Below are 25504 nucleotides of genomic sequence, written 5' to 3'. Positions count from 1 at the left end.
CTAGCGGAATCTTGATAAGCTAAGATAAATGCATAGAGATCCTTATTGTAATCATAAAACTAAACGAGGCTTCCGACAACGATCGAGAGCGTTTTGTGTAAGAGGAAATTTGCATAGGAATCTGCAGTCACGTGGCCATGTCGATGAACCTAATAGCAATATTTCACGGTGCCTTGTTCAATTTCGTCGGATGTAAAATTCGAGGATACCAGGCGCATCGAGACAGAATGCGGATGCAATAATAACCGTTCCTGCGATCTCGTCGCACTATTTCCGAGCGCAGAAAAATACGAAACACGCCCGCAAAGTGAGTCATTGGGTACTCGCGTACGGATATAATAGTGGAAACGGAAAAGTTTCATTAGCCGGCCGGCTCGGCTTGCCGTGAACGAAGAACCAACGTGATTTATCGCTACGAGGTAAAAAAACACGAAAAGCTCGACGTTCGTACGGACGGACACGTCATTTCTGTCACGAAGTTATTAATAAACGCCACCCTGTCACTGCCACCGTGTCACGGTGATTGATCCCTGGGATCGTCTTAGTCCCACAAGCATCTTAGGCACGGTGCCTAGAATGCTGCGGTAAAAAAACTGCTCCTAGAAGCAAATTTTAGAGACCACGAAAAAATTATTCGATTACGAAAAGGGGTGCGTTAGGACTGCATTGTGATATGGTCATTGGCACCGTGTCAAATCCGACCCGAACCCGAATTTTCAGGTATCCGCCCATTCCTAGTAATTAACTCTTTACACTCGGAAGTATTTTTAATTTTGTCGCCAACAACTCCCTACTATTTTAACCCTTTGCAACTCCAGCCTAGTGATTCATAAAGTAAACCAACAACTCCAGCACTGTATTAGTTACAAGGGTATACAGGGTGTCTCAGCTGAAGGAGGCCACCTAAATATCTCTCCTCTCTCTCCTTTATTTTTAATGGCACAAACAAAATATTTTATCATATGAATATCATAGTTTTTTCAAGGTCATCGTTATTTTTTATCGGGAAAACTACCAACACAAATTTTATAAATAACAAAAAGTTTCGTGTGCTATATAACATTTTATGCGATGTAACAATGACTCATAAAATGCAAAGTTTAATGAATATTAAATAAATTAGTTTGTGCAACAATAGAAATATGCATAAATGAGTCACACATTCTAATTATAATTTCTGAGGAAACCTGTCCAACATATCGACAGCCTGTCATACTAAATGAAACGTGACCTTCGACAGTCATCCTATCATGCGTCTCTAAATACGAAAATTGTCTACGCCACCTACTGATATGTTACTGTCTCTTTATTCCATTTCAGTTAAAAAAAAAAAGAAATAATTGTATAACCGGTAATACAAAAATGAAAAATATAAATATTCTAGACGGTAAACTATTTCAAGAAAGTCGAATGAAAGGCTGCGTTCTAGAATATTCAATTCTGCGGTGAATTATAAACGACTTCCGGTTTCCTCATCAATGTTCCTGCCAGTCCAAGACGTTATTCAATGAACCTTCATTTATTACATTGTTTTAGTTCATTCTGTTACTAGTTCTACTTACGACACAACATTTACATAATTTTTCTCTTGCGTTTTAATAAAATTAAAATAATTGTTATAGAGTAATACTCGCTATGGTTTATTTACAACCAAGTTCCATTCCAATCCTGTGTAATTCCCGAACACGTAATTCCAAACTTTAATTGTAATGGATCTCATTCCATTCGAACATTTTTAATACAACTATTATCATATTTAATTATTATTCTAACCTGTTATTGTAAACTTTACTTTTGTAATCTTGTATATTATTCATTTATTTGGTTCTTTTTCGACCTCCCCGACGGAAGTATTTTCGCCCATTAAATTTGCCCCCGCAAAAACAATCATTTCATCCACTTCCGATCATCCGAACGATTCGGTTTAGTAGTACATATGTACTTTCTATTAAACAGTTAGAAAAGTGCGACTACATTACAATCAAACCTCGGTAAGTCGAATTTCAAGGGAATATTTCAAATCTTCAAGATCCAGAAACTTCATTTTAAATATGTACAGTAGGACTTCGATTAACCGGCTTGATCGGGAGAAAAAAAACAGCCAGGATAAATTAAGGCCCGATGGATAATCGAGAGACCCGAGGGACATAAATAATTAAAAAATGTACATTATACTCCAAAATAAATTTTTTATTTTTCGAAACGATTTCCCTGCATAATATTATATAATCATGTTTAAACGAATATTTGTTTATAATCGAGAACCGGTTAATCGTGGTCCTACTGTAATTACAAATTATTGTCGTCCGAAAAATTTAAGTCCGGCTTATAATCTGTACCTGGTAACGAGCCCAAAGACTATCCAACCGCGTTCCGCCTTTTTCTTCGACCCTACTCGTCCCTTGCTTGCGTTCCGTTCGAGCGCCAGCCCGAGATGACCATTCTCGTCGGCGAGGTCGCTTCGGGAACCACTAATACTTCGAGCGTCGAATTTGACCTAACGGTGCCCCCACAGTGCACACTTCGAAAACTATCGAATAGTGAATTAACATCCACCACGAATCACCACAGCAGCATATCGTCGAATTCGAATATCACTGGGAGAGGAGCCGCGAGTTTCCACTTTGCGAATCTGTCACTGAAACGTTTCGGTCAGCGGGGATCTATTTCGATCTTCATCGACCGGCCGAGTTCCTTCGATCATCGAGGAAACTGACTTTCGAACGGAAGCTGCGGACGGGAACCGGACACGTTGACAAACCGAGAGGAACGAACGGACCGTCGCGCCGCGCGACACACAACAGGAATGAAACGACGTACGTCCGGAGCGCGTGGCGTGTGCGCATCGACTGCTAACTAACTTCACCCGACGAGCATCGAGTACGATCCCTTGTTCCCGTCTTTGTCCCACTCCCGTGCTGGTCCTGTTCTCCCCTCTCCCTTCCGCTTGTTTATCACCGCCTATGGTTCCGTCTTCTACTTCCCTCTCCCTCGACCCTATCCCCCCCGTACCCTTCTAACTCGCCAACTACGATTCGACCTCTCACTCGCACTCGTCGCGTGTACCACGAACGATCTTCGATCTCTTCTTATCGTTCCTCTGTCCTTGTCGCACTCGCACGCTTCGAACGCAGGATCACGAGAGCAAGCTTTCCCCCGTGTCTTTCGCGCTCGCACTCTCACGATGACAGCAAGATGCATCGGTCGTGTTTGCAGCCCATTTAGTACAATACTTGGCTATTTTCGAGATTTCAAATTAGCGGCCCATTGTACTCAATGGCCTGCGAATAAGCCTGATGTGGGTTTTTTGCGATCGAGATCTATTCGGATCCCCGGTACTTCGGCCCCTTATTTCCCGCAATTTCTTTCAAACGTTCAGGGGCTGGACTTGTCTTTCCAGAATTGCATGCGCTTTCTCATTTCTCGATGTTTTTCTGTTCAGATAAAAGATCACTCCAGACCGCAATCACCCTCGAACGAAATTAATACGAACGGAGGGCCCTGAGTATAGGAATTTTCTCCGAGTTGTTACGTTTTTCTTGAACTCGGACTAAATGATACGCGTTTCCATTCCTGTTTTTGAGGAGGAAAGCGAGGGTGGAACAACTCCAAGCCCTTAACTACTGATATTATTAGTTTATTTTCCTTTTCTTCGAAAATTTTTACTTTTTCTTTAACCGTCATCCGACCCTCGTGTCAATCGGACACAGTTTTCCCGAAGTAAGTTATACTGTTCTGCTATTTGTAGGTAAATTTTCCTGAAACTTCGTGACTTTTACTTTCTTAATGCAAAACACATAACCGGAAAACCTAAGAGGTAAATGCTAACTCATCAATTTGACTAAAAAGACATCGAAAAATAACTGTTTGCCTTGTCATTTTGTCGATTTTTTTATCACTGTGTCAATTTGACAGCGAGGAACGAATTCAGTTCGTGAAATGAGGGACAGATCGGGGTTAAATAAGGTTAGATGTGCGATAGGAGACTGCGATAACAGATATGCTGGAGACCTTCCACTATAGGATTAGAAAAACATATAAATTATAGGATGATATTTTATTATTACTTTCCGTTAAGATTAGATGTGTGTACCTTGGCAACTGTATAATAGAATACATAACATAATTATTGTTATTTTTACAGCTGAAGGATTGATTATAAAAACGGGACCATTAATTCCTGCAATTAACTCCCAGAGAGGATAATAATCTGATACGCGGCGTAAATCATAGACGTGACGATTTTGACGTATTTTAAGCTACCGTTAATAGTCTTAACGTGTAGGAATAGGATTCGTTCATAGCGATATTAATTTATGTTTAAACTAGTAATAAATGTATCGGTGAAGCGGATCAATTAATTGGAATAAAATAGAAAAATGTTTAAATAAAAAAAAGACCAAACTCATCGAAAATAATGAAGACTATTTCGAAAAATAACAGATGTACGATTAAATTATAAATAAATACTAAATTTGTTTTAAAAAGGCACCGAACTAATTTCTACGCCTAATAGGTTCGCTTTCAATAATACAAAGTAATTTTTGCTAGTTATTTATAAAGTGTTTGGAGAATTTTCTGACCGACTGTATGTATTGATTGCGCTGCTATTGGATGCAACGGAGAGAAGCGTTTCAAGAATTACATAAACGAAAACTTGACCACGAGTATCTCAGTCTGTAATGAGCGGAACTTTCTGTAAAATAAAAATTTTCTACCTGCTTTGCGCAACCAACAACCAACTGGAGTGAAATAGAAATTGATTCTCTTTCTTAATATGTTTAATGGGTTGAAAATAATGTAACAGTGTTTTTAAATTCTTCGAATATTTTCACTGTTTTAAATTGCACCTATTCATTTCTGCCATAACTGCATAAAATCCGCTGTCTAGTAATGACTAGTTTTTAATCCCATATCCCTCAATACTCGTTCTTATTCAGTATTCACTGCTGGTTCGAATCGCAAGGCCAAATAATTACGCTACAAAACAGCCAAGATTACCTCTGTACGTATCTCCATAAAGTAATTGATAAATAAATTGATGCGGCATGACTCACCCGGTACACGTATACTTTATCTCAAGGCTGCAGCAATCGGATTAATGCAAATTTTATTCCTTCTTTTTGCGGCGACATTAAATCGTTAAAACAGTTTATGTAAGCAAAATAAAAGAAAGTATTCCTCCTAATTAAAATGGTAACGTCATCCAATCCGGAGAGTTTAAAATAACTGGAACTCTTGTTATGTTCGGAATGCAGCGCAGCAAGAGGTTTTCTAAACTTCTCGACTTTTTCCCGTGACGAAAATCGAAAACAGGCTTCCCGCCCTTTTCGTGGGCGAAGTCGAGACCCCTCCTCCTCTTTCTTGATATTCGACTCTGGAACGTGACGCCAAAGCCTTTCAGTTTTTCCCACTCTCGAGATGCTATGCAACCATCCGTAGGAATCGGGCTTTTCCTTTTCGAAGTATTAGATGTTTTCGTAGTCAAACATTCTGAGAAACGTCTGAAATTTATTTCCATGGTATTATTTCCATTTCCGTCATAGAATTTATCTCTAACATAAATTAAAAACGGAGTCTCGTTTACCAAAAAATCAATCTCTTTTTATTTTAATGATTTCAGAAATAAATGTACCTATTGACAATATCAGTAGAATGATTGAACTTTCGATATCGAATTGAATCGTACTTTTATTTTGTTCAATTAGCAATACACTGCACAAAATTTCCCTCTTCAAATACGAATGAATACGTATCGACGTTTAAATAAAAGCATTGTATTTTCAATTACTGCTTATTCTCTCCGCATCCTAAAATTTCCAATTATTAGCCAATTAGATTTTCACTTTGTTGGCGAAATTGAATAGCGGCCGCCGTATATTAAAAAGGTAGAGGTTTTTTATTGGTGAACATATCAGCCAGATGTTTTTTGCAACAGTCGCTGTGATTTGTCCATAAAAGGTTGGAATCTCTCTCACAGTCTTTTTTTCGGAACGTTTTTTACATTCTACCGACCGCTTTTGTGTTATTTCCACGACCAGTTCGCAGACCGGCGCAATCATAAAATTCTGGGTACCCGTGGAACAAGTGGGATGACCGTAAAAAACACGATCCTTATGCGTTTCGACCCGCGTTGCTCTCTGATTGGCTGAAATTTTCGGGATACCTTATATGTACGTATTTATTGGTAGGCAATGAATTCCAACAATTTCTTCATCGCGATCGCGCTTTTGGGACTTTACAAATATCTTCTAGGACACTTGATTACTTAGACCGCGGATATTTATGCAATATAAAAATTCTCCGAGTCAATTGTTCACAACAGAAACGACATAAAACTGCATTAAGGGCCAAATAAAAAAGTTTTAAAAAGTGCCTTTTTCATATTTGCATGCAACCTTGTAAATTGTAATTTTTAGAAAATATTGTTTGCACATCATTCAGTAAACCAGTGCTTCTAATTGCTTACAAAACATCAGGACACATTTGGTACAATTATAAAAAAGTTATTCTGCTTTAAAGGGTGTACGGAGACTTATTTTACTGAGTGTAATAATAAAACACCTCAAGCAGTGTGTTGGGAAAAAATTGTATTCAAATAAAAATTTTTGCCCAACTCTGATCTTAAGTAACGTGATAATAATTAGGTTTCACAATAATGTACAGCAGCGAAGACACAAATTAATAATGCCTCATTTTGAGAGATTGTGTCGTAAAGTTATTTTAAAATATTCCTCGTCGAATTCCGTAAGAGTAGACAGTACTCGGTTTCTCCCTAATTAAAGCTACTTTTTCAATCAAAGTGCTCCGCGGCGCAGCCGAACCTCTCCAAAATTCATTCGTTTAATTGGTAGAATGTGCGGTATCATATTACCGACGTATTATATAACCGGCTACGAGCTAAAATATCTTTTAATTAACTCCGCAAACATTTTGCACCGCGATAATTTGGCTGGCGTGTTGTTAAGCAAACAATCCCCTATTGCAAGCAGGCAGGAGAGAACGATAAATAACGATACAAATTTTCATCGCGAGAATGTGTCCTCTTGTTAACCTTTCGCTCAGGAAAACCTCTACAGTCGTTAAAAATATTTTACATATAAAGTGTTATTATCCATCGCAGGCTTACGTTATGCAAATCGTAAGCTACTAAGAACGTGTTTATTATTTTAGGCATTGGAGATAAACAAACAAGATACACGAAAGATGTCGAGCGCAGGCGAAGATATAGTTTTAACACTTTATCTGCCGAAAGCCAATTAACCCCTTGCCATATTTTAACGAGCCAGACTCGTGATGAAGGTTTTTAACAAAGTCTACCAAATATGAATGTTACGCGTTTCATTTTAGATGAAATAAAATTTTATTCGTTTGTAATCGATATTTAAACATTAAGGTAAACTTTACTTTACCGGACTCAAAATTTGTGCCTTTCTCCTTTAAATTATGATGTATTTGGTATGTGATTCAGTAGATTTGTACCCGGGGCGACTGCAGATTGAAGTTTCGATCCTGTAGGATCAATGGTTCAGGAGTTATGCTTGCTTAAAGTTGAGCAATCTGCAGTGTTTTTGACAGGTAAGGGCACCGCCATATTGGTTTGTAGTGACGAGCCGCTTACCATGCCCCCTCCCGTCCTAATCACCAACCAACTACCACCTAGCGGCTCTGTTCGGAAAGCGGCGCCCGTCCCTGTCAAAAACACTGAAAAATGCACAACTTTGAGCAAACATAACTCCTGAACCATTGATCCTACAGGATCGAAACTTCGATCTGCAGCCGCCCTGGGTACAAATCTACTGGATTACATTCTAGTGTTAGACGTCATTTACTAAACTAATTCTTCTAACCTTACAGGGAAATTGAAGTTGATTGGTCCATTCATAAAAAAGTTATTCTGTTTTAAAGTGTGTGGAATCAGTTGTGCTCATTACTGTAAACCCAGAGTTGCCAGTCGTGTGCAGTCGTAGCTAGACATCGGTTATCGATCAACGTACATATTTTTTTACTGTCATTCTTTTTCCCATATCGTTAGCTAGTAATATAGCCACATTATTACCGACACGTTGTTGGGAGTCAGTTCATCCAATCCTGTTCCTACATACATACCATTAGTTATTCCATTACATTCTGTCTTCGTTTTACTCAGTTTGCAGCACTGTGAATTCTATTTATTCTCCACTCGTTCGTTTACCCCAGGTACAATATGCCTTATTTGCGTTTGTTAACAGTGGTTATATTTTCCTTGATATAAGTTAATATTATTTATGCTATTTCCATGACTTTTTTCGATATTGTGTTCCGTACACACGGGAATAAAATTGTTTGCAAAATGGTGATAAAATTAATTCTTATGAATAGACAGCGGATCTTCATGCGAAATAATTTGCAAACTGGTGTGAACATCACCATAACCGCAATTACCAAACTTCTGCAGAGAAACTGAATGTTGTTTTTTTTTCGGCGGTAATCGTTCGTAAAGAGTAAAATCTTGTAACAGAGTCATTATCAGATTCTTCAATTTTTGTCTGAACTTTTGCCGAGACTACCCGTAGACTTGAAAGTAGAGTTTTACTAAAACTGTAGGAAGTTTCGTCTCGAGACCGAATCAATCGATACCAAGAAAAACTTTGCGAGAGCGTGGCCAGAAAAAAGAGAATCCTCTCTCTCTCTCTCTCTCTCTCTCTCTCTCTCTCTTCCACTTCGAGATCTGTTCCTGAAGTTCGATTCGGGAAAAGTGGTATTCCGTGAACGCTGTATCATCGGGCAAAAAGATCGAAGCCAAAGTAAAGTTAAAATTGGAGCTCTCTCGTCCATTTGATCGAAAGGAAATCGCCTTGCCAGATAGCGAAGCCAGGAAAATGTAACAAGCGTTCCCGTAGTTTTGCAAGTTTTATGATATCGAGTAACAAATGGTAGAACTGTTTAGCGTCTTATTTAATAACTGTTATTTTCTACTTCGTTGCACTTGTACTTGAAGTCAAATGTTTCACAATTAATTAATTACGAGGGTGCTACAGTGAGCCACGAAAGTATTCGAACGCCCTTTAAAACAGAATAACTGTTTTATAATTGTACCAAACGACCTGGTTTTTAGAATCAATTAGAAGCATTGGTTTACTAAATGATATGCAAACAAGATGTATATAATGTAATGCACGACTTTTAATCTGTTTCTGCTTAAAATCCACAGAATCGTACATCTTTCGATGCGTGTCGTTCTTTCCTGCGTGAACCGATTTCGATAAAATTTTCAGTATGGGCGCAAATAAAAAGTTTTAAAAAATACCTTTTTTATTTTTGCATGTAACCTTGTAAATTGTAATTATTTGGCAAATCTTTTTTGCATATCATTTCGTAAGCTAATGCTTCTAATTGATTATACAAAATTTTTACGCCCACTGTATATGAATATCAATTTGATCACTTATTAGTAACGTTATGCTGCAACCACTACACGTAACTGTTGAAGAATGCATCGCCCCAGCAAACGTTATAGCGATTTTGGTAGATAGTTCGTCAAGATTGGACAGCGTAAAACATGCAACAAGGGAAATGAGATTGCATCGGTAACATGATCAAGCTATTAGTATGCAAGCTCCAGTGAACGCTATAAAAAATTCAGCACGATTCGTGATCCCCCACGATGTAACACTAAACACTGTAATTGCACATTACGTTAATTATCTTGACAGAAGACACGCATATTTAATGCTAAAGGTGTAGGCTGAAGGATTTAGTGATTCGTAACTCTTTAGAGATTGCAACGCTGAAGAATTTGCATTTGTAATGTTACTAAAACCGCTGTCGAAACTAGTACAGCAGTAAAAAAAATTAAGTAAACGTTGTATTGAGTAGATGTTGTAGTAGAGCGACTTTGTTTATACATAAATTTACGTGAATATGGACAGAATATTACAGGTATGGATTAATTCAGTAAATAATTTAGTTAATACATCTATCCACCGGTTTGATTAATTAAAAAATTGCAGAAACGTCTACACGGAAACAAATAAGTTAGTTCAATAAATATTGAAGAGAAAAATATATTTCCGAGATCTCCTGTCTGGCATAGAGAATCGGAATAATAGAAATGCCTAATGACTTTCCGGAACGATATCGACTTGCATATTAGTTTACGTCGTCCTGAGGAATTCGCGGTTGCAATTTGCGTATTAATGGGGTCCCGTGGAGACAGCGGCGCCATTACTTTAGGGGGTGATAAACGTACTTTATGGTTGCGACCCGCAGCGGTTTCTCCGGCGTTGCAATTAACGGTAAAACACCGGTGCACCCCGTGCGGATGCGCCGATATCGCGGCCACCGACAACGTTAAATAAAAACGTAATGGTACGGTGAACGGCGGCGGATATCATTTTCATTTTTGTTAGCCAAGCCCGGATCACGAGCGACGATTGCAGGAATGGGCTCTTCGCGAAGGGGAAGCTTTATTTTATTGAAAACAGCAATACTATCTGAAGTGTGAAATTAAGTTTTACTGCGACATAACTGCGTGCTGCTAGATGAACAATTTTCAATATTTTACGCTACTTTAATTTCGCTTTGTTTTTACTCGTTTAAAATCGCGTCAGCTGGCCATTAGCGAGCACAAAGAAATTATTGCACGCAGTAGATCGTGAATTACATCAACTAATATAATTATTTACGCTAAAATTAGAATTTTAAACATTTATCTAGAGTCACATCAGCTCACTAGCCATTAACGACTACGCTAAAGTACGTTCCACAAAGTAGATCATGAGCATTGCTTATTTTTATGCATTTATTACAAAAATGGGTAGATGCAATTTAAACTAGTAAAAGCATTAAATGAATCTAAGAGTTTATTATATTTACCTTGTTGAGATTATTAAAGGAAGAATGACCGTTTTATTTTACTTGTGCATCATACGATCGATAGGAACCATGTTTATTTTGCACAAAGATCCGCAGTCTAATAAAATACGTACAGGAATTATGTACAGCCACGATAATATTGAAGAAAAGTCTGAAGATTGATTAACATGTTGGAAATTGAATTCGATTAGGTGGAAAGTCGATAAACACGGCGGGCAATTCGTCAAGGGAAAATTGAAGAAGGTTATTGTTCAGGCGCTGGAATGAAAGTTCCCATAACAGATATTAAGGATCCAAATTACCGTGAAGCAGTGTATTATTGAGGTTATTACGCGCTGTCAGGGAAATACAATTTATAGCGCTCCTTATTTTCCGAGACATCCCCCAGAGGATCAATTTTATCTCCGCAATCGATAACGCCGTACGCAAACGTAATCAGTCAAATACGGAAGTCAATTTCTTTCCGGTTTATTTTTTCAGCGAACCTTTTCACTCCTTGCTCCGTAAATCAACGGTTTCAGTCGTGTTCAGCACATCGAGCGATATACAGTGAATCCGAATAGTGTTTGAACAGAAGATTTCTCATTCTCGAGAAATTCACGATCCTTTTAATCTGTGTGTTTGCTTTTCTTTTAATATCACGAATATTATTACATTTTCTAATTTATTGCTGTAGAATCAATATATTTCCAAAGTTGGGAAGAATGTAAATGATCGCACTAGGGTGTAAGACAAAAGAATGGGAAAACGACATCCGAGGAAGTTTTAATCGAAAAACTTCGAACAATGCTTCGTAGCTGCTTTCAACAATAAGAGCAATTCAAAGGCACCCTTGTGTTTTATTGTTCTGTGGATGGGTGGAATGTTGACTCTCCCATTGAATATTAACGACTTTCTTTCCTCAAGTATCAGGTGGTAAAAAATTTGGCGGGAACCCAAATTTACAATTCCAATTTGTTGCTTTCTATGGACACCGACAAAGAAGTTTTCATGCACATAATTATAATTTCTTTTTCTTTATACGTCAAATAGTAAAAGTTGAAAATTCGAATCCTCTTCAACATTGAATTCCTCAAAAACTAAGGATATGATATATACCGAAATTCGAAAACGAAGCGTCAAATTAGCGCTAAAAATTGCAGTAATCAATTATCGACATTTTATTGGAAGTTGACCCCGCCAGAGAAATAAGTACCCACCCCATTTGTTTGAATAGGATGGCACACGACTCCGTTCGGTCGGGAAAGAATTAATTAGTCCCGTTCAGAAGCAATGACGCCGGGGTCGATAAATAATGTGGCGGAGCGGGTACCAGAAAACGGGAAGACAAGGGGAAACATAAATTCACGCCGGAAAAATATCCTGGTGGTGCACGGGGGTGTATCGAGCATTTGTAAGCGAAAATACAGCGTCGACGAGTAGCAGCACGCGGCCCCACGAGAGAGGACGTTGCCGAAGAAAAATGTTGTCGTAAAACCGACGTAATGAACATGAGGCCGGGGCGAGAAGACACGGGGCAAAAAGGCCAGAACCGTGGGTAAACTTTTTTCTTTTTTTTTCTGGGTCTTCGTTGTCGCATATATCCTGGACGATATTATCCGTTTCCGATAAAAGCGTCCCTGAGAGGACATCCCTTTTATACTTTTTCCTCTCCGGATTTCACTTCGTTCGCGGCCCTCTACAAGTTCAATAACCCGGCGCGACATCGCTGAAATCTGACGTGGTCCAGTTACTTATCGAAATTTACCGACGGTAAATGGAACCGTCAACGATGTTGTTCGAGGAAACCGAAAGTCTCTACCCCTTTGCACCCTCCATCCCCTGCTGATCTTGCGTTTTTCCTGTCGCTCAAATGCTACCACGCAACCTCACTATGTACTTCGCGAAATTAGAGGAACACTGAGCTCCTGTAATTCCGTGTGAAGTAATTCTTTTATATTGTACCTTTGCTCAATTTAAACGCGGAATTCTTTAACGTTCCTGGACCCTGCAAAGTCTCCTTTTTATTATAAAAATTGTGCTAAAGTGCGGGAACATGATCAAGCTTTTACTTCGGTCGAAATTTTACAAATTCAAACGACCCCACAAAGTTTAATTTATTATTATCACTGTTTTATTACGTACATTTCACGACAATGATTTTGTACACATCGGCGCGAGCTTATTACAAATGATTGAAAATTATTGTCCACCAGAAACTTTATTCTGTTTTGTTCACGCACTGAATTCAAACTTTCCGACAGGCTCATTTAACTTTTACTCGGCCAGTTCTTCCGCGTGCACCGCAAACCACCGCTGTTTCCCTTTTTCTTCATGTACCACGCCCTCCACATGCATTCCCAGAAACCGTTCGGTCACCCAAAACCATTCATCTATCCCGAGCACTCGAACCCATCGGCTAAACACTCGACCCTCTTCATTCGCACCCATATCTCAAACAAGCTAAACCCATACATTTCACAATTACCCGTGGAGTTGCTGTGAACGTTCACCTCCTGCAATAACAACATGCGGTTCTTGTTGATGCAGGACGATTTGTAAATTGTCCAATTCTATGCTGTAATGTTCCACATACAATGAATCACAGTAATCCGATGATAGAACTTTCGTGTTTCGAATGATTAGACTGCGGATTTACTGCGGTGTAAAAAGTATTCGTACGCCCTTTAAAATGGAATAACTTTTTTATAATTGTACCAAACAGCCCGATTTTTTATAATCAATTAAAAGCATTGGTTTACTAAATGATATGCAGAATAGATTTTCCAAATAATTATAATTTACAAGGTTACATGCAAAAATAAAAAAGGTATTTTTTAAACTTTTTTATTTGGGCCCTAGAAAGAAAATTTAAAATATATGTTTTGTAGATCTATGTTATGAAGTGTGTGCGTGTGCGTTTGATCAATTCTATGAGTCACTGTGTATGGATCAATTTAGACTGAAATATTTACATGTGAAACACGTATTCATTACTGTGTTGCATTGCAACGTGTATTCCACAAACCACCACTAACAATTGCTATTGTATCCACACTCGAAGCAAGCAAAACTTTTATTCCATTCAGGATTGAAATTTAAACCATCCGATATTCAGTACAGATCGATTTGAAAACTACCGAAAAGTTCGTTTGTTTAAAACCGGGGTAAAATAGCAAATATGAACGCTGGGTTGTGAGAGTAACAATGCTGTAGCGAAATACACGTAACGATTGGATAGTTGAACGAAATGTAAACACTTTTAGTGAATGTACATTCCAGTTATTCTTTTCATCAAGAGAAATTATTTAGTACTCTGTTGAAGGGGATATTTGGAAAAGAATACATATATGGATTGAATGAGGTACATAGATAGAAAAATATATTTTAAAAAAACTTTTTAAAAACCACGCTTTATATTTTTATAGTCACTAATGTCATGATTTTATTTAAATTTATATTAAATTTTTGGGAGAACCACGAAAAAAATTATTTTCTCCTTTTTAGTGCATTTTAATATACGCGTGGTTTTTAACAAGTTTTTTTTATATATTCTAGCTCATCGGGAAGTGGTTTAAAACTCGATTACAAGATTTTACGCGTTCAACAACGACACGGCAAGCTAATATAAGCGTGGTAAACAAAATATAATACATACATCAAGAGAATTAAAGAATATTGCTGTTATTTTCAGGTTACTAAAATTGTTAGAAAAAGGCACAGTTTTCTGCAATTGAAATAAAAGATTTTTATTTCGTATGAAGATTGCAGCTTACTATTAAAACTCTTTGGAAAAAGTCTACAGTAATTAATAGACTGCTATTCTAGACTGCATCTTGCATGTGGATCTTTGTGCAAAATAAAAAACGTTTGCATTGATTGCAAGACACAGGAGCCACCTAAAAATTTCATTCTTCTTTTGATTATCTTATTAAGGTGAAGCTAATACACTGGGGTAGCCTTAAATCTTTTTAATACCTCCACTCTCTTAAATTGTACGCATCCATTTTTCTCATAAATGCATAAAATCCGCAGTCTAGTAATTAATAGCGAATACTGAACACAACTGTCGGAATTGATAAATCTGTTTCTGTTCGAATCTCTTGAATCCGTGTCTTCGGACAAAAGAAATCTTCAACTTCTGTACTCGCAGAAATTCCGCCCCTCGTGTATACGCATGGAGGAGTTGCTAAAACACGAAACGAAAAAATTTGGCCGTCTCTGTGTAGCGCGCAGCGAAGGAAAACGAAAGGGTCACCAAAGAAGATGGAACGACAAACGTAGAGGACCTTTTGATGTCTATTCCAGCGTGTTCGGTTTCCAATTTGCAAAATGAAACTACCTCCTCCAGTTTTCCAAGCCAATCGCGCGGCAGATGTTGCCCGCGAGCGGTGAACGAGCTTTCACGGCTTTTCCAGAGGGTAAACGCTGCTGCACGCGAAAGCCGCGCCGAGACTTGTTTGCGCAAGCATGCACGCCCTTCTTTGTTGGAAAACCCATGCTGAAAACGTTTCTGAATCGCGGAGAGGAAGCGTGCTTTAACGTTCCAACGTGTCAGAGTCAAAAAGCGCGGAGACGGCCGCCGACAGGTTTTTAGATCCTCACAGAGCAACGATCGCTGCCGCGAGATTAAAACGGTGGAAAATCACTCGGGAATGTTCACTTGAAAAGCCCTGCAGTTCTCTACACTGTTTCTTATGGCAGGTTCTAATACACATTAACTGTAGGATCGGCTTTTGCTGAACTGACTCCCATCAACGTATCGATAATAATGTGGCTTTATTACTGGAAAAAGAATTTCACTCCAGTTTGCTGCAATTCGGATGGAACATTTTTGCATGGAGATTCATTGTCTAATACTATGTATGATGTATATATCGAAACGTTCCACAGTGCGACATTTAAATGAAGATTTGGGAGAAAAATCGAAAAATTTATAGGGTAATTTCGGGATAGATGCACCAGTTTTTATTGTGGTAATACTGGATTTCAATCGATTTCAAGGAGGGTGTACCGAATCTTAATTCATTAATGGAGATATCAAGTGCCATGAGAAATTAAAGACCATTAAAGGTCTTTGTAGCTCTACTAGTAGTCTCTGAAGGTTATCAAGGGGACTAAGATCCACATACAGGTCGTTGAAGGCTTCCGAGGCTCTTTAATGACTACCTCCGAGTTCACCCCATCCGGTGGTCACCTAGGAGTAGCAAGATGGTCAAAGAGGTTCGTAGAAAATGGTTCAAGATAGCCAAGAGAGTTCAGGAAACGTGACTGTGAAGATGGTAATTAAGAATCTTCAAACTAGACGGTTCCATATATCCAAAATTGTTGAAAATATTCGGTAGTGTTTTCAGTTAATTTAGAAGCATTTAAAGATATTCATTGGATGTAAAACATCCAGTATAACCAGTACAATTTAATTATATGTCCTATTTAAATTTATTGGCAAGACAAAATTCAACTGTGTATATAAAAATGGTGGCTTTATTCGTTATATTAACAAAAAGTGGTATTTTTTGCGTAACTAGTAATGCTTTTGTAAACTGAATTTAATTATAAAGAATTATAGATATTTTCTTGCTGGAAGAAAAAAGAATTGTCTACATCGACTTCAAGGAATAGAAACTTCTTCCCTTAATAATTTCCCTTTATTTTTCCTTGTAAATTTTCCCTTAATAGTATTTTAATAGATGAGATGAGATGATCCTATATATACATCTTCAATTTCTAAAATTTTCCTACAATTTTGAATTTCATCTACTCAATCTGGTATAAATACATAAAAATCCGCGGTGTATTGATTACTCTTTGTTTGGTGTTTTGAATTATAGCTAATTACAGCGACTCCTTCCAAGGCGAATAAAGACTTGCTAATTGTGAATTCAAAGTTGTAAGAAGCGAACTTCCAAGAAGAAGTATGACGGGGAAACTTCTTCTTTATTAATGGATTTACTAAGCTCGCAAGAACTTAAAGGCTTCAACAAATTTTATCGCGATGCACACTTCTTTTAGCGTCGCCACATTTACATATCGTATAAATGCATGAAACTTTCAGTCTAATCATTAATTACCACTGAAAGCAACTCATGGGTCCATGATCATTCATACGAGATATCGGCGCAGCTAATGGTAATATGCTGGACGTTTTAGGGTACATAATCGAGACGATAAAACGCGACAAGAAATTCATGTTTGGAACAATTGGATGATGGTGATGAAGCTCTTTTGTACTTGAGTGTACTGTATGGTATTTTATTCACGTTTTTCGTGAACAACTTCTTAACGAAGCTGCGGAAAACGTTTTCGTAAAAGAAAAAATTACTTCTTATCTAATGAAGAACCACTCCTGGCCATGTTTTTGAATTTAAATTAAACGCATAAATACAGTAAAGAAGACGTGAGATTATCTTGGCTTTATTAACAAAAATTTCAAGACGAAAGGATCCCTAAATTATAAATTGAATCCTATTTGAGTAAAGTCCGACAACTTTATTGGACACCACGTTAAATGGTAAGAGTTATAGTGACCTCAAAAACACAACCCCAAGTATTGGTTTCGCAAATAAGTTCGTTCGGTTTTTTAGAGTGGAGTAAATCACAAAAACCGAACGAACTTATTTGCCAACCCAATATTATAAGCAGACTGCGGATATTTATGCAAAATAAAAATCGTCTGCATCGATTGCAAGAAACAGAAGCTAAATCGACTGTTATTTCTTCCCTTAATGATTTTAATAGAGTAGAAATCATATACAGTAAATTCTCTATCGACGCAAAAGCCTCGGGGAGGTTCGTTTGCATCGATCGTAGAGGGACACTATTTTTTTGAGCTTTAAAGGCCGATCCAAACGTAGAGAAGGACAGCGCGTCTAAAGAGAAACTGCGACTCTCCGCGTCTCTTTCTTTCCCATACGCTGTCCTTCCTTGCGCCCGAAACATTCATCGTCAATTAATCGCACGGGCCTTTGAACTGTGCATTAATATGTAGTGGTTCACACCGATATACCCGAGCCGAGATCAGATAACTACAGTGGAGGGGATATTCTTTTTTGCGTCTATCGTGTAGCACCTTTTTGCGTCGATAGTGTGGACTTACTGTATTGACATCATCAATTTTTAAAAATTTTCAACAGTTTCGAATTTTATTTTACTCAATTTACTCAGTCTAGTTATAAGTAACCACGAAATTCTTGGTAAAATCGCGAATCGTGAAAAGATTAGAGTCGCATAGATCGCGAGACTGTAGACTACCGTTGAAACTTCACTGAAACAAGTAGTTATCATTTTCAGAAAGAGGGACCGCGAGATTCGACGCGATCAGCTAGAAAAGGGTATATGAGCTGGACGTGCCAGCAATGGTCTAAGCTTTCCTATCCACGGCAATGACCTAATCGAAGAAGGTCGGAAAGCGCTCGACGTTATTTCGAATGGAAAGGTATGGAACTTCAGGAAATCATAGCCATCGATTTCAATCTCTTTGGAAACAGTCTGCAGCGAAGTCGATGGAATCGTCTTACCCCGCAGTTGCCATTACACTGTTACAACTTCGGCGAGTACACTTTAGACGGTGACCCATAGCAGACCGGATCTTGTGGAAGGAAACGAAATTCGAAGTTACATTCGAATTCGAAAAAATGCGAACGGGAGTTTCAGTAGCAAACGAAGAGCAACATAAACTTATCGAATTACAGACACTTGGGCAAATTTCCAGCGAGGTGGTTCGAGCAGAATCGAGGTCTCTGCAGCAAAATGAAGATCCATTTTTATCGAGTTCTTAACTGCGACGCGTTCCTGCAAAAATTTTGCGTGCGAATGTTCATGGCTTAAAAGTTATTCTATATTTCGAGTTTTATTGTCTATTTTTACGAAAAATTTAGATGGCAAGGTAGTCAAGGGAGTGCTCGTTAACATCGTTAGCAAAAGGAATTGTTATAAATATTAAACAGCCAGAAATAATAAATTTATCTGTGAATTGTATCGAATAAATGAATGCGTGCGAATGTTATGGTTTAAAAGTTATTCCGTATCACGAAAACTATTAGCCACTTTGACTAAAAAATTAGGTGGTCAGATAGCCAAGGGATTGCTTGTGGACATCGCTGTAAAATAGAATTGTTATAAACATTAACCAGCTGGAAATAATAAATTTATCAATAATTGTCACGGCGATCGACATCGATCGATATTCGGCAGAGTGGGGGGCGCCGCTCGTGCTCGGCTGAGTGGGGGACGCCGCTCGAGCTCAGCGGCTCGGCGAGAGCTCTCCGTCAGTCAGTCAGTCGGGGCGGGGGGACCGGCGTGAGCGGACGTGCTGCGGGACCAGGAACGCCAGGAGGACCGGAGGAACCAGAGGTGGACCAGAGGTGGACCAGAGGTGAACACCACGGCGATCGACATCGATCGATATTCGGCGGAGTGGGGGGCGCCGCTCGAGCTCGGCGAGAGCTCTCCGTCAGTCGGGGCGGGGGGACCGGCGTGAGCGGACGTGCTGCGGGACCAGGAGCGCCAGGAGGACCGGAGGAACCAGAGGTGGACCAGAGGTGAACACCACGGCGATCGACATCGATCGATATTCGGCGGAGTGGGGGGCGCCGCTCGAGCTCGGCGGCTCGGCGAGAGCTCTCCGTCAGTCAGTCAGTCGGGGCGGGGGGGCCGGCGTGAGCGGACGTGCTGCGGGACCAGGAGCGCCAGGAGAACCGGAGGGACCAGAGGTGGACCAGAGGTGGACCAGAGGTGGACCAGAGGTGGACCAGAGGTGGACCAGAGGTGAACCAGAGGTGGACTAGAGGTCATCCTGGGGTTACCCTGGCCTACCTTCAACTGTCAATTCAAGGAACAACGGTAAGTTTGATTACTAATATTTTTCAAAACTTCCTTTGTCTTTTTAAACTCGTCCTTCATACTTTTGAAATTTTTATCGAGACTTTCAATGAAGACTATTGAGTCTTCTTCAAATTTATCAATTTTATTCTTTATAAAAATTACATTTTGAGCGTCCCACTCGTATGCAGGATTATAATTGCTCTTGTGAGCTGCTTTGTTGGTTGTTTTCGCACTCGTGTGCGGGGTTATAGTTATTCTCACGAGCTGTTTCGCTGGTTGTATTCGCACTTCTGTGCGGGGTTACAACTGCTCTCATGAGCTGGTTCTCTGATTGTATTCGCACTCACGTGCAGGATTACAATTGTTCTTGTGAATTGGTTCGCTGGTTGCATTCGCACTTCTGTGCGGGGTTACAATTGCTCTCATGAGCTAGTTCTCTGATTGTATTCGCACTTCTGTGCGGGGTTACAGTTGCTCTCATGAGCTAGTTCTCTGATTGTATTCGCACTTCTGTGCGGGGTTACAATTGCTCTCATGAGCTAGTTCTCTGATTGTATTCGCACTTCTGTGCGGGGTTACAATTGCTCTCATGAGCTAGTTCTCTGATTGTATTCGCACTTCTGTGCGGGGTTACAGTTACTCTCATGAGCTGGTTCTCTGATTGTATTTGCACTCATGTGCAGGATTACAATTGTTCTTGTGAATTGGTTCGCTGGTTGTGTGTGTATTCGCACTCGTGTGCGGGGTTATAGTTATTCTCATGAGCTGGTTCTCTGATTGTATTTGCACTCATGTGCAGGATTACAATTGTTCTTCTGAACTGGTTCGCTGGTTACATTCGCACTCGCGTGCGTGATTTAATTCCGCATTCAAGTGCATTGTTTCTAAATACGATTAGTCTGTTTCAGCTAGATTACTTCAGCCGGCTGCTAACGAAGACGACACACCGAATGAAGAGGACACACCAACGAAGAGGAAGAAGACTGCAGTATATTTATAAAGTTAGTCATATTATTTAATCTACATATTAAGATTGTATATCTTCGTTGTAAATATGTCAAGTAATTGTTGCCGTAACTTCACTTTGCTCGACTCGTATCTCAGGTCGCTTGCTGTCAGCCAAGGGTACATCAATGTTTTCTTCGTTTACCCTTGGCCCATCTTCAGTTCGTTATTTCGAAGCACTTATTCAGTCAGTAATCACGACAATTTTCAAATCTGAATTTCCAATTATTCGCTTCGGAACTTTCACAAGTCCCTCTTCTAAAAATTTTCACATTTTGTTTGAAATTGGTATTCCTCCGATCGGAGGTCCCCCAGGGGCTCACTCACGGATGCGGCCGTGAGTGAGTACGGGGTGTCGCGTCCCCGGGGTACCCGAATCGCCTATAGGCCGCACCCGTGTGCGGGGTTAGTTTGGCTCTCGTGAGCTGGTATTAGGTTTGGCTCTCGTGAGCTGGTATTAGGTTGGCTCTCGTGAGCTGGTTAGATTCGCACTCGTGTGCGGGGTTTGTTTGGCTCTCGTGAGCTGGTAATAGGTTGGCTCTCGTGAGCTGGTTAGATTCGCACTCGTGTGCGGGGTTTGTTTGGTTCTGGTGAACTGGTCTTAGGTTTGCTCTCGTGTGCTGGGTTACGTATTGTTATGTCTAACTATTATTAGTCTGTTTCAGCTAGAATACACCAAGAAGAGGACACACCAAGAAGAGGACACCCCGAGAAGAGGACACACTACGACGGGAAGACACCAAGAAGAGGACAAACCAAGAAGAGGACATACCACGAAGTTTTAGTTTTATTTGCCGAGGGAGGTCCCTCAGGGGCTCACTCACGGATGCGGCCGTGAGTGAGTACGGGGAGTCGCGTCCCCGGGGGTTACCCGAATCGCCTATAGGCCGCACCCGAGCAAGTCGAGTAATTATTGTCTTAAATTCACGTTACTCGTTTTCTTGATTCCGACACAGCCTTCTGCTGTACCAGACCAGTTGGAGCCGGTATTCGGCGTCGATACATTGAGGGGGGTGGTTCATTGAGACCTGTTCACTCGTATTGCCATTCTCTCTGTTCGTAATCCTACCCACGTCATCTCAACGCATTGCGTTGCCTGGTGGCAGGTAGTTGGCAGAGAAATTCTCTGTTCGTCATCCTACCCACGTCATCTCAATGCATTGCGTTGCCTGGTGGCAGGTAGTTGGCAGAGAGATGGTGTTACGTTTGAACACTTCTCACTGTCCATTCCTCTTGATGAGGACACGTCAGGTATCGGCTCTGACCGGTGCTGCACTGCAAGCATTGTACGCGCCGCGTCACCTTCGAACCAGAGCCTTCTGCTCTGGTTCGCTCTTATTTTTTACTTTGAAAGAATCAGAGCCTTCTGCCTGATTCGCCTTCGATCCCCCCCTGAATCGGAGACTTCTTCTCCGATTCGCACCTTTTGCTCCGCGATAATTGCTCGACTTGCGTGCGTAATTTAGTATAATTCCATCGACCTGCGTGCGTTAGTTATTAAGATTGTATATCGTCGTTTTAAATATGTCGAGTAATTATTGCCTTAAATTCACTTTGCTCGTTTGCTTGATTCCGACACAGCCTTCTGCTGTGTCGGACCTTGCTTGTATGTACCAGACCGATTGGAGCCGGTATTCGGCGTCGATACATTGAGAGGGGTGGTTCATTGAGACCTGTTCACTCGTATTGCCATTCTCTCTGTTCGTAATCCTACCCACGTCATCTCAACGCATTGCGTTGCCTGGTGGCAGGTAGTTGGCAGAGAAATTCTCTGTTCGTCATCCTACCCACGTTACCTCAATGCATTGCGTTGCCTGGTGGCAGGTAGTTGGCAGAGAGATGGTGTTACGTTTGAACGCTTCTCACTGTCCATTCCTCTTGGTGAGGACACGTCGGGTATCGGCTCTGACCGGATCTGCACTGCAAGCATTGTACGCGCCGCGTCACCTTCGAACCAGAGCCTTCTGCTCTGGTTCGCTCTTGTTTCTCACTTTGAAAGAATCAGAGCCTTCTGCCTGATTCGCCTTCGATCCCCCTTGGATCGGAGACTTCTTCTCCGATTCACACCTTTTGCTCCGCGATAATTACTTGACATACTTGCGTAATTTAGTATAAGTCCATCGTTGTGTAAGAAAGGGAGCCAGAAGGAATATTGCATTCGTTCTGACTCCCTTTCGGGTCTCTCGTGCAGCAACCTCCTCGTGGTGAGACCTGGGCAATCGGTATTATCCTCTATTCGTAAGAACTTTTAGTGTCTTATGAATGAAGGATAATATCGAGCTAATAGCTGCACATTTAATGAATATGTTGATTTTTGAATAAATTCTATCCCTATACCTATTGTCTTCCATACATTTTGTAATTTCACCTTCATTCAGATCAGAATATATGTATTATCCAAGCTGATTTGCCCCGGGCGTGAACAATGTCATATATCGTCTGGTTCTATTTAGGTAAAGAGACGAGATAGTATTTCGTCGGTGATAGTATTATAAGGCAATTACAGAATGGGTAATGTGAGCATTCTATACTATATCATTCTTCTTCTAATACTGAACGCGTATCTCGTCGGTGGTAGAACTTTTAGCGATGTGGTATTTCAGTTCACTGTAAGTTCCACGTTATCCCCGCGCCCGGTTACTGTCCCGCTGAATAACACAGGGGCTGGCAGTCTTTAATAGTATCTCGTCGGTGGTATCGATATGAGTGGAAAACATTTCATGATTTTCTCGTTATAAAGTCCGCAGTCTGCTAATTATACAGGGTGAGTCACCTAACGTTGCCACCTCGAATATCTTTGTTGTTTTTAAAGATACGTCAAAAGTCCTAAGTTTTTATGTGATTTTTTTAGAGATATCAAAGTCATCTTCACTTTTTTAAATGGGACCCTTTTTTAAATACCTACAATGATAGTCCCTTTCATTAGGAATTCTATAATTAATGACTGTATGCGTATAAACATTCTAAGTAGCTCCCAGTCCATATAACAGACACAGAACATTATTATTTTGCATGAACCATTAAAAATTCGCAGTCGATTCGGTAATCACTCACTAATTTTCGAAACCCCTTGTTTGTAAACTTCATACTTAGGCTTTAAAAGCAACAAAGATATTTGGGATGGCAACGTTAGGTCACTCACCCTGTATTATACATGAAGAATGATTTGTGGCTTTAAAGTGGGCAGCATAAGTGGCTAGAGATTTGAGGATCTCTCGTGCAACAATTTCTGAATAATATTTAAAAGTAATGTAGAAAGGGGGACAAGAGATCCTGTGAAAGCTTCCTCTCGTCTTCGATGATTTTTACGAGCAGCGAAAGCGCGAATATACACGGCACCCGTTTGAATAAAAGAGCAAAGTAAAGTAACCCGCAATTTTCCGACTCGACAGCAACAACGTGATTACACCGCGCCGCAAATGTTTCTGTCTGACGTTTGAATCCCTCGCGTCGTCGCAGACAGTGCAATATCCGCAGTCCGCAAGTGGCGCTCTTTATCTTCAGTATCTAGAGCAAAATCCACGAGGAAAAATTCCATTTTCTCTTGGAAGTTCCGCAGCGGGGAACTTTCAGGAAGAGTATCCTTCGCTTAGAATCTGTTCAAAGGACGGGAAATCACTTCGGGCTGTTTCGAGCGGAAGAAGAAGAAGAAGAAGACATGCTGTCTCTTTAGACACGTTAAATAAATTACACAATGGGCCAGAGGAAGCGAGACGGACAAGCCAAGTGGGAGGAGGAGGAGGAAGAAGAGCAACAAGAACAAAAGTAAACCCCGACGTCGCGTCGTCGTCCGATGAAAGCGGAAACAAAGGAGCCACACGGGTGTTCCGTGCTCTTGCGCCGTCTTAATATTAAATGGAGATCTAAATGCACAGCAACTGAATGTCGTTAATTAGCCTGCGTTCGAGTATCTCGAGGACACTCGAGGAATCGATACTCCGGCCCAGATGCCTCGCGTTTCAACGTTGTACCAGCTAAATTGGATTGCTGCGGGGACACGCTGATCGGTCAACGATCTGCTCTCCGGAAAACAATAACCGCAACGTTCGTTAAGATAACGGTGCCGTCCAAGAAGCTGAAGCAACGCTGTGGCCAGGTTTCAGGAAATGGTACTGCGGCTGATATCGGAGCTTGAATTTGATGCACCGGAAGAACGCGGTACAAATTGGGAGATAATGAAATTTTCCACACCCGAGAAACCGATCTTTTTGGACAAAAATCTGCCGACAACTCAGTTTATCATCGATTCAATTGGAATTTCTTTTTAAATGTTCGTGAAGGAGTGTACTTTGATGACGTGCTGCGAAAATCGTTAACTGTCACAAGAAATCAGATAATTAAAAGAAGAATAGAATATTTATTTGGCTCTTATGTCCTGCAATCAATGCGAACATTTTTTGTTTTGCATAAAGATCCGCAGTCTAATTATAATTATGACTTTATAATGCTTTTGCAGCTTCCGCAGATTTTTCGATATTCAATAGAATTCAATACGACTTTTAATTATCTCATCGAGTGAGAGCCTCTCTGTCTAATAAATTGAATTGTGGCGAAGTGATTCGATCTTCATTGGAATAGAAAATTTAAAAAGCAAGGTAGAATATTCGACCATTTTGTTGAACTCTGATACTGGATATTACAAATGTCTCCCCTCGAAATTTCGAAAGCATAGCCACAATATAGAGAATTTAAACACCGTGTCTGACACGGAATACATAGCAGATCCTTCAGAGAAACTTCATATTAGATCATATTGAACTTCGAAAATGTAATATAGTCAATGAACCTTCGCGTTCCGGATAATAGTCAAAGACTGCTATGTATTAACAAAGTTTAGGAC

At 40.1% G+C, this 25504-nt stretch overlaps 1 protein-coding gene across 15 annotated transcripts in view; it reads right to left on the bottom strand.

The window, feature by feature from the left end:
* Positions 1-25504, bottom strand: part of C3g (C3G guanyl-nucleotide exchange factor) — a 116578-nt gene that overhangs the window by 54830 nt on the left and 36244 nt on the right. For 2 of the 15 annotated variants that reach the window (XM_076445682.1, XM_076445404.1), the window contains exon 1: positions 2340-12154. The exons of the other annotated variants lie outside the window; for them this stretch is intronic. The gene's annotated coding sequence lies outside the window, so the exon portion shown is untranslated. Of the gene's footprint in view, positions 1-2339; positions 12155-25504 lie in introns of those variants that run through there. 15 annotated transcript variants of the gene reach the window in all.

The sequence above is a fragment of the Lasioglossum baleicum genome, chromosome 1, assembly GCF_051020765.1.
Source record: "Lasioglossum baleicum chromosome 1, iyLasBale1, whole genome shotgun sequence".
In the NCBI taxonomy this organism is placed as follows: Eukaryota; Metazoa; Arthropoda; class Insecta; order Hymenoptera; family Halictidae; genus Lasioglossum; species Lasioglossum baleicum.
Note: the sequence above shows the minus strand (reverse complement) of the source record. Positions and strands in the feature narration are given on the sequence as shown.